Below are 9,007 nucleotides of genomic sequence, written 5' to 3'. Positions count from 1 at the left end.
CTCTGGTAGGGTAAAGATACCTTAGGGATATTCAAACTCCAACAAGCCGACATAGATCTGATGTGTTCTGGTGGGGCAAAGATACCTTAGGGATATTCAAACTCCAACAAGCCGACATAGATCTCATGTGCTCTGTTGGGGTAAAGATACCTTAGGGATATTCAAAATACCAATAAGCCGACATAGATCTCATGTAGGATCCTTTACTATAGATAATTGAGCTGATCTGTAACAATAACATCTCCATGCCTTATATACATGTATCATGTACTGTAGTACGACGCTAGATTAAAACTGACGAGGAAAGGTAACACGCGGCCACTGAAAGCTTTATTTTTGTAGAGCCCAGGTGGTCGTGTGGTCTAGCGGGACGGCTGCAGTGCAGGCGATTTGGTGTCACGATATTACAGTAGCATGGGTTCGAATCCCGGCGAGGGAAGAACCAAAAATTTGCGAAAGCAAATTTACAGATCTAACATTGTTGGGTTGATGTTTAGACGAGTTGTATATATACATAATGTACACAGCCATGTATCACCATCATTGATGGCGATCCGATGGATAAATCTGTTGTAGAGTTGTCACTGACTCAGACGTACTTATATATATATATATATATATATATATATATATACATAACTTACAATACGGTATTTTGCTCATTGTTGAAGACCATACGGTTATCATTATTTATTAACATCTTCGTCTTTTGGTCTCTGATAGATTGTTGTCTCATTGGCAAATATACTACGTATTTTTATTGTTACATCGAACAAGAAATAGTGCAATAATTCTTCATTGTTATTATCAAAATGTTGATACTGAAGGGTTAAGCCCTTGTCACCCGGTCAGCATATTCAGCAGATAAAGAACGATGTGAATAATCGAACTTATATCGGAACGGTTTTGGGCGATCGTTTTTGTTCATACAGATAGTAGAAAAGAGAGGGCCCTCATGGGGTTTTTGATTATGTGATTACTTGGCCGTTTTTTTAATGATTATTTGATTATTAAGCCAAATATTTCATGATTATTTTATTACCTAGGACTGTATTTTTAGTTTATGATTATTTGATTACTAAAGATAAGCAAATATTTAATGATTATGTGATTATATTGTCAAAAAAATGGTGATTATGTGATTACTAGGACCCCCCCCCCCCCCCCCATGAGGGGCCTCAAAAGAACAGAAAATATATAGTAATGCGACTTGTTACATTTTATTAGTTTTGTAAGATACTGTTATATTATTTACATATGACTAGTTACCATGGTTACTCTTCTTTTTCATATCCTGTAACCAAATGTTTGTCACAAATAAATCATAACTTATCTCCGCGAAAAAAGAAACTCTCTTAATGTAGAAATCAAAACATGTATATCACTCTTATATTGGAAGATCATTTTACAGCTTTTGATTATTTTGAAAATTATTTTGAAAGTGCAGAAAGGTAAGCGAACCTTATTGAAAACAAAAAAAATGTGTCGGTGCGAAAAGGTGTTAGGAATAATAACCAACAGTACCAGGATTATAATTTAGTACGCCAGACGCGCGTTTCGTCTACATAAGACTCATCAGTGACGCTCATATCAAAATAGTTATAAAGCCAAACATGTACAAAGTTGAAGAGCATTGAGGATCCAAAATTCCAAACAGTTGTGCGAAATACGGCTAGGGTAACCTATTCCTGGGACAAGAAAATCCTTAGTTTTTCAAAAAATTCAAAGGAAACGTAAGTAATCGACGTCTGACGCATTTATTCATTCGTATAATTAAACAGCGTTACATTGTCTTCCCTTCCTAAAAAAACGAAGTCTACAACCAAGTGCTATTAATCATACCAAGTAAAAATAAGAAAATGAGATATGAGTGCCAAAAAGACATGTAGCCACCAAAATTTAAATGAAATGGAAAAAGCAGTTATGCTTTTATTTTGTTTTTCAGTTGTTATGTTTATCATATTTTATTACACCGGTGTACTATTATTCTTCCCGTTTTAAGATGTCAGATTTTGATTAGTTAATACTAGGGCAAATAATGTATATACAACGTTGCTCACCAGGAGATAAGTTTTTGAATTCTGGTGTAGACTGATAAAAAATTCGACGATTACGGTGGTACTCAACACCTTAACTAAAATTAATTTGGCGCGTTTAATTTTTATAAAATTTGAGAAAGTATTCACTTTGACCCTTTTACAAAAATATCAAAAATTCAAAAAATGTGAACCAACTGTTTTATCAGAAAAATTACACTGGTTATATAGCAGTTTGACAAACACTTATTTTGATCATTGAGAAGCTTAATATTGAATTTTCCTTAACAACAAAACGAAATTAAAACGTTTAGCTGATTTTATAGAGTTATCTCCCTGAAATGTTAGGTACCACCTTAAAAGGACAAAGAATTGAAATATATTAATAATTTTTATAACAACTTAAAACTTACATGTTTCGGCCTCAAAGTCTTTTTATTCGAGAGTTAAAAAAACATCTTGTTTTTCTTTATACTGATTTGTTGTCGAAGAACAATAATTACAGATTATAAAAATATGAGTATCCATTTTTTTCAAAAAAAAAATTTCAACATTTATATATTTTTCACTTTAACTTTACAATTGATAAACACGAAAAAAAATACCACACATCCATATTTTGAGAATACGGCTCTATCCATACGGTATCAAATTGCTTCAGTTCTACTATTACTAATCCACTTCCGGTATGTAAGTTCACTAGTGTATTTGTGTTTGCTCCTATGGGTACAACTTGAACTCTTGTTACGTCCATTTTGTTTGTTTTTATGCTGAAATCAGCTCCTGGGTTCTGAGAACTAATATGTGCAGATATGAGATAGAGGCCTGGTTTCTTGCATTCGAATACTCCCCTCGTTTTGAGTTGGTCGAGGTTATTGATTCCATGAGACTCTTTGATATCGTCGAATGGTATACGTGATCCTACATTTACTGTCCTTGTATTCGCACAGGCGGTAAACCCAACTGAAAGAAAAACACATATAAATTATGGTGATAAGAAAAAAAATAAAGCGATAAGCATTAGTAAAAAGAGAGAGTATATGTATACTAAAGAGCGGGAATTCAGCCCCATACACACCGATAACCACGAATTTAAAGGCTCAGGAAGGATATTAATATCGCCACTTCCTGTCCATAATGATTAAAAACCTTTCGAAAGTTTTAACCATCACTGCTCTGTAACTTAGTAAGTTTGTTGTCTTTTAACTAATTTTATTCGAGCGTCACTGATGAGTGTTGTGTTTACGAAATGCGCGTGATGTGCACTAAATTATGAGCCTAGTATTTTTAAGGTGGTGCCAAAGACCTTCTCTTAAATTATCTTGGCTCGTTTAATTTTTGTAAAATTTTGACAACATATTTACTTTGACCGGTTGACAAATATATAGACATTTAAAAACTTTGCACCTTACACTTTATCGGAAAAATTTCATTGGATATTATTAATTTAGCTGTTTGACAAGTCATTGGGAAGCTTAATATTTCCCTAATCATAGAACGTGATTAAAACGTTTAGATGATTTCTTAAGAGTGATCTCCCTGTAGTTTTATGTACCACCTCAATGATATTTTTAAATTCAGTGTCTTTCCTGATGATATACATATATGAGACAAACTCGAGCAACTATTTTGATTATTCCTGTTCTGGTGGAATATCGATTCTGGGACTCAAAGTATCGACATTTCACAAATACATGAAATTATACATGATATTGGATAATTTATGTGCCCCATTCACGGTCATTGTGTTTTCTGGTCTGTGAGTCCGTTCATCCGTCTGTTCGTTCGTCCGTTTGTTTGTCCGTTCGTACGTCCCGCTTCAGGTTTAAGTTTTTGGTCGAAGAAGTTTCTGATGAAGTTCAAGTCCAATCAACTTGAAACTTAATACACATGTTCCCAATGATAGGATCTTTCTAATTTTAATGCCAAATTAGAAATTTTACCCCCTTTTCACGGTCTCCTGTCGATGGGGCCTCCGTGTACTGGGGATATATGCTTGTTCATTATTATTTGATAGAGTTAATTCAAATGTCAGTCAATATATGAACCGAACTAGATGGTTCGCCACTATTAAAATACTGAGACACAGATAAAATTATGATTACTGTGTCGCCTTTTATCGGTTATCAAAGTATTATAATATATAGGTCTTTTTAAAGTTTTAAATAAATGTTATCAATGACTAAGTTTATGTTTAACCTTTTGGTTTATGTAAATAATTAGATTTGTTCTACCAAACAAACCAAAATATATAAAGTTTGAAGTTTATTTTTGTTTTAATTTTATTTCTACATTTTAAGGTGAAATACCACAATTGATTTTCCCCTATTAGTCTTTGTTGAATATGAATTTTTAAAAATGTACATTGTGCAGAATTTATCTTTGTTTCAAATATAGAAATACTTGGCATGAGTAAAGTGTAATCCTGTTCAGTACTTAAGACAAACTGCACATGGCATTTATTGCATATAAGAAAATAAAAATGATCTTTAGAAGTTAACCAATCAAATGTTCGCCCTTTTTTCCTGTGTACAAGCTTTAGTAACCTACATGTATATATGTAACCTCAAGTTTCTAAAATATTCTTTAGAAACACGGTTACACCAAAAAAACAAATAAGGGTGATTTGGAGCATGTTTATGTTTCAGTTTGTTATGAACAACAGTCCCAAAAACACAACTGTACAGCGACAAACTAATGAATGAAGAAAAACCTCTTCAAAACCGGAAATGATAGTTTATTAATCCCTGAAAACGTTTCGAATGTCAAGATCTATCTACTTAAATTTTGCTTCAAAAGTTATCCTATACTTGGTCGTAGTTGCCATTTGATTAGCACTCTTCACCGATTACAGCATGTTTTCGTTTCAATTTAAGCCCCGGTCACAACAGATTCGTTTTTTGGGTTTGTGTCGTGGGTTCGTTTTGACCAGGACTTAACCATTATATTTTGATATTATCTGGAAAATATGAAATTTAGAATCGAAATAGAAATGTGTTTAAGAGACAGCAACCAGACCGAAGAGCTGAAAAAAGCCCAGGGCACACAATTGGTTTTCAGCACAGCGAGACAATAACTATTGTCAGCAATATAGGATTAACGGGACTTTTGGCATGAATTTTTAGCATGAAATCATGATAATCATTATTGTATATTTTTGCGAGGTTTTCTCCTTTAATTTCATCAAATACACTCAAACCAAACTATTTGGAAACCAGGAACTTACACAAATAGAGAAACGTTAGGAATAGTATGGCGCAAAGGGACAAAAACAATTCATTTAATCTAACGTGAGATTTTGATGAGGCTATCTTTGTATAAGGTTATCATTTAAAAAAATGAGAAATCGATGTTTCATAAACAAAGCGATATGTATGTTTATCATTTGACTATAAACTTATGAAAATTAGCAACTGCAAAAGCAAAAGCAAATAAAATATTTTATATAAAAACAGGGACTGTTTTAAAGTACAGTGGAGATCACTTCTATAACCTCTCATTAGAACTGTGAGAATAATCTGTCTTGGTAGTTATCGAAGATACCAGGATTATAATTTAGTACGCCAGACGCGCGTTTCGTCTACATAAGACTCATCAGTGACGCTCATATCAAAATATTTATAAAGCCAAACAAGTACAAAGTTGAAGAGCATTTAGGATCCAAAATTCCAAAAAGTTGTGCCAAATACGGCTAAGGTAAAGCAAATCTATGTCTGGGATAAGAAAATCCTTAGTTTTTCGAAAAATTCAATCTTTTGTAAACAGGACATTTGTAAAAATGACCACATTATTGATATACATGTCAACACCAAAGTGTTGACTACTGGGCTGGTGATACCCTCGGGGACGAAACGTCCACCAGCAGTGGCATCGACCCAGTGATGTAAATAATTATCAAAGATACCAGGATTATAATTTAGTACGCCAGACGCGCGTTTCGTCTACATAAGACTCATCAGTGACGCTCATATCAACATATTTACAAAGCCAAACAAATACAAAGTTGAATAGCATTGAGGATCCAAAATTCCAAAAAGTTGTGCCAAATACGGCTAAGTTAATCTATGCTTGGGATAAGAAAATCCTTAGTTTTTCGAAAAATTCAAACTAGAATAGAACTGTTCTAAAATTCCTAGAACAGTTCTACATAGAACAGTTCAACCCAGAGCTATAACTGTTCTAAGTAGAACTGTCAGAATTAGTTTTAGGTAGAACTGACCAAATCAGTTCTATAGGTAGAATTGTCAGAATCAAGTCTAGGGTAGAACTGTCTAAAACGGTTCTAGGTAGAACCGTCCCAATCAGTTCTAGTCGTAGGACTGTCAGCAGAACTGACCAAATCAGTTCTAACCGTAGAACTATCAGCAGAACTGTCTAAAACTGTTCTAGCAGTAGAACTGAACAAATCTGTCAGGATTGTAGAACAGTTTTAAATGACGTTACTGCAACTATATATATATATATTTGGTCAGTTCTAGGTAGAACTGTCTAAAACTGTTCTAGGGTAGAACTGTCAGGATCAGTCCTAGGTAGAACAGTTCTAGGTACAAAATGTAGAACTGACCAAATCAGTTCTAGGTTAGAACTGTTCTAGCTAGAACTGTCTAAAAAATGCCAGGATGACAGGTCTACATACTGTCCTAGAACAGTTCTCCTGACAGATTCTGATAGATTTGATGAGAGGTTAGAAGTGATCTCCACTGTATCTTGAGCAAATTGTAGAGAATTGGAGAAGGATAAAGGGTCATATAATAAAAGAATTGTTGACCTCGGTGAATATCATATCTCTGGGGTTGATACATCATTTTATGAACCAAAAGTCAAGAATTGTATAATATTACCTTTCTCAGTTGACGATGTTACACTCTGTAATGCGTGCGTTACTTTATTGTCTATGGTAACCACACTATGTTCTAGAGTAACTGTCCTACCAGTTAGATTTGTAATTCCACTGTCGGTTTTTCTTTCTAGATTACCAATGGCGTGACCAATGGCGATGACACTTGTACTATAGTTCTGACCAATGTTTTGGATTTCGGTATGTATTTGACTTTCGAGAGCCATCAGTTTTTGATCATTTCCGGCAACTTTGTTATTTAAACTAGCGCTCTGTTTTTCAATCTGATTCAATTTACTATTAATAAAACTAAAGTTAGTCTCGGCATTGATAATTCTTCCAGTTAAGTTCATAAATTGGTTTTCAGTTTTTCTGTCAAGTGTATTTAATAAATGTAAAACATTTGAACATTTTGAATTACACGTCTGACTCGAATTCTGGGCTTGCATCATCTCATTTCTTATGTCGGTTTCAAAATGTCCATAATTTTTCTTTGTTTGATCTAATTCATGTTTTAAGTATATAAAGTTCCTTTCAAGTGAAATACTTTGATGTTGTAAAATACTAAAATTGGATTTCAAATTTTGATTTTCTACCGAAGCATTATTCAAATGCTGAAGTTTAATCTTTGTGTCCGTAAAATTATGCTGCAGTTCTGTTAAACCTTGTTTAAGATTCTGGTTTTCCGATTGCAACATTGTAAATTGTTTTTTCAAACTTTCAAATTCATTGTTCTTTGTGTCGGTGAAATTAAGTTGCAGTTCACTTAAACCTTGTTTCAGATTCTGATTTTCCGATTGAAGCACAGTAAATTGTTTTTTCAAACTATCGAATTCATTGTTCTGTGTGTTGGTAAAATTAAGTTGCATTTCACTTAAACCTTGTTTCAGATTCTGATTTTCGGATTGCAGCACGGTATATTGTTTTTTTAAACTTTCGAATTCATTGCGCATGTCTGTATCATTATACTTTTCCACGTTTCCGATTTGCGGTAAACCAGTCTGAGAGTTCTCCAAGACTTCGAGTCTTTCTTTTGTAGCCAGCAGAACATATTTCATCTGATTAACTAACTGCTCCAATTCGTGCTGCTGTTGTGACAACTGATGATATTGTGGATCATTGGTTGAATTTGAGACCAGAAAAGAAGTAGTAGTCCACCAACAAAGAACCCAAACAATAAAAGAACACTTCCAATGCATTTCGACACCAATCCTGATCAAGTAGCCTAAATAATGTTAAAATATTTAAAATGAAACGATTTATACTACTTGTTTTTATAACTTAACTTAATGTGGTTTGCGATAACAAATATCAAACACATATATACATTTCAATTTACTTTGTTTACTTTAATATACCTTTTCCTGTGTACAAGTAAGCGGATCTGGATGGGGGTTCCTTCATTTCTGTATTCTTTGATTTTTATGTCATCTTCCCTGTTCTTTATATTTTGGTCCATTTTTCTCTATACTATTTTTTTAAATTTTTCAATTATTCTCTATTCTATATTATTTAAGGGACTTCGATGGCCGAGGAGTTAAGTTGTTACTACTGTTATCACTAGCCAGTCAACACCGAGGTTGTGAGTTCGAACCCCGCTTTTGCGGCTGTACTCTACTCCAGTATTATAAATTGAATAGGATTATCAGTTTTCCTATCGAAGGTCGGTGATTTACTCCAGGCACTCCGGCTTCCTCCACCAATAAAAACAAGCCGCAACGAAACTGATCCACGAAACAGCCCAAAAGCGGTGCTTAAAAGTGACGTTAAAACACACACACAATCAATCAAAAAAATCTAGTATAATATTATTCCCCATTCAGACCCTCGTGTAGTTTATCACATGGTACAGACCAAAGTTTGATTAATGACTCTTTTTGGTATATATTTGTAAAACAAATGTTTTATTTATTTGCGGATTGATTAAATATTGTAACCAGTATACACGTACTTTTAGATTTCAACGGATCATTTGATTATATTTATACATGTATGCATCTATACTACTAATTATATATATAAAGGAAGAGACCGATTTCATTGACAATTGATATTACCATGCATGTCAAACTAGTTTAACCCTGTCGCATTATGTATTTGACTGTCCCAAGTCAGGAGCCTATAATTAAGGGGT

At 33.7% G+C, this 9,007-nt stretch overlaps 1 long non-coding RNA gene across 1 annotated transcript; it reads right to left on the bottom strand.

Moving 5' to 3' along the window:
* Window positions 1–1,204: 1,204 nt before the first annotated feature.
* On the bottom strand, window positions 1,205–8,177 carry LOC143054400 (uncharacterized). Its single transcript, XR_012971659.1, has 2 exons — window positions 6,878–8,177; window positions 1,205–2,999 (listed from the first exon to the last, which is right to left on the bottom strand). It is a non-coding gene; the product is annotated as an uncharacterized LOC143054400 (long non-coding RNA).
* Window positions 8,178–9,007: the final 830 nt, after the last annotated feature.

The sequence above is a fragment of the Mytilus galloprovincialis genome, chromosome 12 (genome assembly GCF_965363235.1).
Source record: "Mytilus galloprovincialis chromosome 12, xbMytGall1.hap1.1, whole genome shotgun sequence".
Lineage (NCBI taxonomy): Eukaryota > Metazoa > Mollusca > Bivalvia > Mytilida > Mytilidae > Mytilus > Mytilus galloprovincialis.
The sequence above is the reverse complement of the archived record's forward strand: the minus strand, read 5'-3'. Positions and strand labels throughout refer to the sequence as shown.